Consider the following 3,496-nt stretch of genomic DNA (forward strand, 5'->3'; position numbering starts at 1 on the left):
CAGTGCGAATTTCGTTGTAACACAAAATGCAGTGACATACTAAGTTGTTCGCTGCCTACTGCATATGATGGCTGCAACATTACTTCGAGCCAGATAATGATATAGCAAATAAAGTGCACGCTTTTCATGCTACATGTGGTGTTTCGGTAGGATATATGAAAAGAAATCCCGAAAGGACTCGCAACTTAGGTTTCGTAATAAAGTGTCCCTACGAACCAGGGCACGTCATAGCATGTGTACACATCCGTATATAAGAAAAGTCCTGTGTAATTACGTCTGAATTTAGGAAAGGCATACGAATATTGGAAGTACGTTGAAAACAGAATTAGTCATTTGTAATGATGACTTAGTGGCCTATATGTCCCACCGTGATGATGACGCTCGCTCGATCCCATAGTGGGTGGAGTGAGATTACAGCTGTACCACATTTGTTGCATTGTTGTGAAAAGTGAGTCAGCTGAAAAGGGGATGTGAATAGAATTTTCTAAGATCAGTTAACGTGTGTGGTGGCATAAATTATGAAACGAAGATATCGAAAAAGAATTTGAATATAATTTGCTTCCTTGGGAAGCAACCTCTTGTAGTCCGGAGGAACATGTCACCTTCATCTTCAGGATAGAGTAGTAAGTCATGCAAGAAACGAGATTGAAGCTGGCCGCAAGCAGAACAAGTGGCCTAGGAAGATACATCCGGGAACTTGGACGCCAACACATCAGTTCCCACTGGCTGTCTCTGAGATCCAGGGCGAAACAAAAGGTGACAAGACAAGAGTAACTAATTTTTACCCCTTAAAATGTGCTCTTATGCAGATGTGGGAACACGAAGAGAATTATGGGCGGTAGACAGGGAGCCGAGGAGAGTGAGGGAGGAGTCGAATGCTTGGGCTGTAGGCATAAGGTTGCGGTTAAGAAATGGTCTGTTTGTCCATGCAGTAGCTCAGGCGGTTAGTCGCCGGCTTCCTACCGCGGGGGGCCTGGTTCGAGCCCATGTCAGCACATGTGGGATTTGTAGTGGACGAAATGGAACTTGGGCAGGTTTCCTCCGAATACTTCGGTTTCCCCTGCCAATTTTCATTCAACCGACTGCTCCACACTCATAATCTACCGTCCGGGGTTGGTACAATAGACCAGTTATTAGCTGACGTACCAAGTGGACTCAGTCTCACTCAACCACAGGAAACTAAAGCTCCTCTTGCTGGCCTGCTTCATGTTGGTTTCATACTTGGCATACTCTTCAGCCATAGAAAAAAATAGGAGATATGTTCCACAGAAAAATCTGTTTATTGTAACTTCACTACATGGCGTTATATCGTAAGATAGAAATTTTAGCAACCAGTACTATGAGAACCTAAAATCCTAAAATTTTATGGAAAAAAAATACTAAAATACCCATCCATATAACTGTCCCATATAAACTGATTATTCCACTAGACACACGCAATGTAGGTTCCTGATATTTGTCCTATTTACATACGAGTATATGCAATTTCTGTTAAGGTATTATTTTTATAGAATAAAAGTATTGTGTCTGTGTAAAATCGATATCCAATTTTACATTAATTACTGCAATTAACAAAGCACTATAGCTGGGAAAGTTACATTTAGAATGGGGGGTTATCGTAAGATTGTTCAAGAAATATTTCTCATTTACAGTATGTGCAAACCTATGCACAATTCTTAAAATTATCACTGGAAGATTTCGGGAAGCGGGGTTTATTCTAACAATGATTATAGCAGACATATTTGTAATTATACTAAAGCTGCTAGTCTCTGCGCAAAAATGTAAGAATAAGAAAACATAGGTGTCATGGGTTTCTCCCACATCTTCTTGTTTTATTGTGTGAGGGTACTATAAGTGGTGTTCAGATTTATATGAGAGTGATTGACACAGCATCCTAGTAGGAACAGCCTCTACCTAACGAAGAGATTACCGAGATATTTCTTCCATTATATTTATCAAATTAATTTTCAAATTTCGTTCGCCTAACAACAAGCTTAACATGGGATTAGAATTATTAGGCGTTCGCACTACACGAAGCAAAAATTATTTAAGTTTATTGATATATTATGTAGGATGATATTTGTGGTTATGTGTCTATAGGCCTTCGATGTCTTGTTTTTAGATGCGATTTTGATCTCCAAGTTTTTTTCTAACCAAGGAATCCCAGTATCACTAGTCTTACCATCTCAGAATATTGCTATGGACTTCTTAATGAAAACTGAATATTACAAGTTGGCCGCAATTGTGGATACTACATGTGAAGACAGTATTCAGTTTATGACAGAGGTAAGGTCACTTTATCATAAATCATGATGTTCGTAGTATTAAAAAAACATTTTTTCCAAGAAGCATGTCTTTCATGCTCCAAATGATTTCAAATATTGGAGTAGACCTCCAATACAGTTATGTATTGTGTTTATGGACATTATCCATCGTCTTGTCTTTAATTGAAACCCGTCCTGCTTATTTTTAAAAACACAACGTTTCGGAGACTGGGGGTTTTCTCCGTCTTCAGGCAAAACTCACTAAGTTGGGCCCAATCGATAGAGCTAGTCCCTGTCTCCGGAGATAGGTCCGGTGATTAAGGATTTACCTGAAGACGGAGACAGACCACAGTCTCCGAAACGCCGTGTTTTTTAAAAATAAACAGGAAAGTGTTTTACACAAAAACAGGACGATGGACAATGTCCAGAAATATAATATTCGTACAAATGTACCATCGTCACAAATTTTATTTCTTATTTAGATCTCTAATATTTATACTTACTGGAAATGATATAATGCATGACTGGAGAGATATAAGTACTGTACATATGCACGTATATATGTATATGCATACATACAGGTACATACAAATATTTGCATAGTGTCCTTCACAGTCTGATAGATGGCTTCCATGTGAAGTGCTTTGGTGAAATGATATGATCTGCATTTAACAAAGACAAAGTATAATTATTTATTTTACCTTGCAATGCAATGTTTCTACGGTCATTGGCTTTATGACATGGTATGCGAACATGTTGGGGTCATAATCGTCTTCACAAAACATCACCACTGAACTTCACAGTGAGCCAGACTAATCCGGCTCACGTCTTCGCTTCAAATTCCCTTAAGATCTATTTTAATATTATCCTTCAATCAACACTTATGTGAACCAAGTTATATTTTTACTTTGGGTTCACCCACCAAAATTTTGCATACATTTCTTATCTGTTCCATCCAATATGATCTGCATTATTAAACAACAATAATGTCAGAAATATGTGTTAACGTTGAGACTAATGAGGGACTCAAAGTAACAAGGAAGTGAACCCGTAAAATACATTCAGTCTTACTCAGAATTAGAGTCCACACATTTTCACTCCTGTTCGAAACTGTTTTACTGTTCCTAGGCATCCAACAAGAAACACTTCAGCAGTTTGCACCACTGGTTACTGTTGTCATCAAATGGAGTTGGAGATGGACTTGTTTCAAGTGAGGACCCGCTGATCAGTGC

Source organism: Cryptotermes secundus, unplaced genomic scaffold (genome assembly GCF_002891405.2).
Source record: "Cryptotermes secundus unplaced genomic scaffold, Csec_1.0 scaffold120, whole genome shotgun sequence".
Taxonomy (NCBI): Eukaryota; Metazoa; Arthropoda; class Insecta; order Blattodea; family Kalotermitidae; genus Cryptotermes; species Cryptotermes secundus.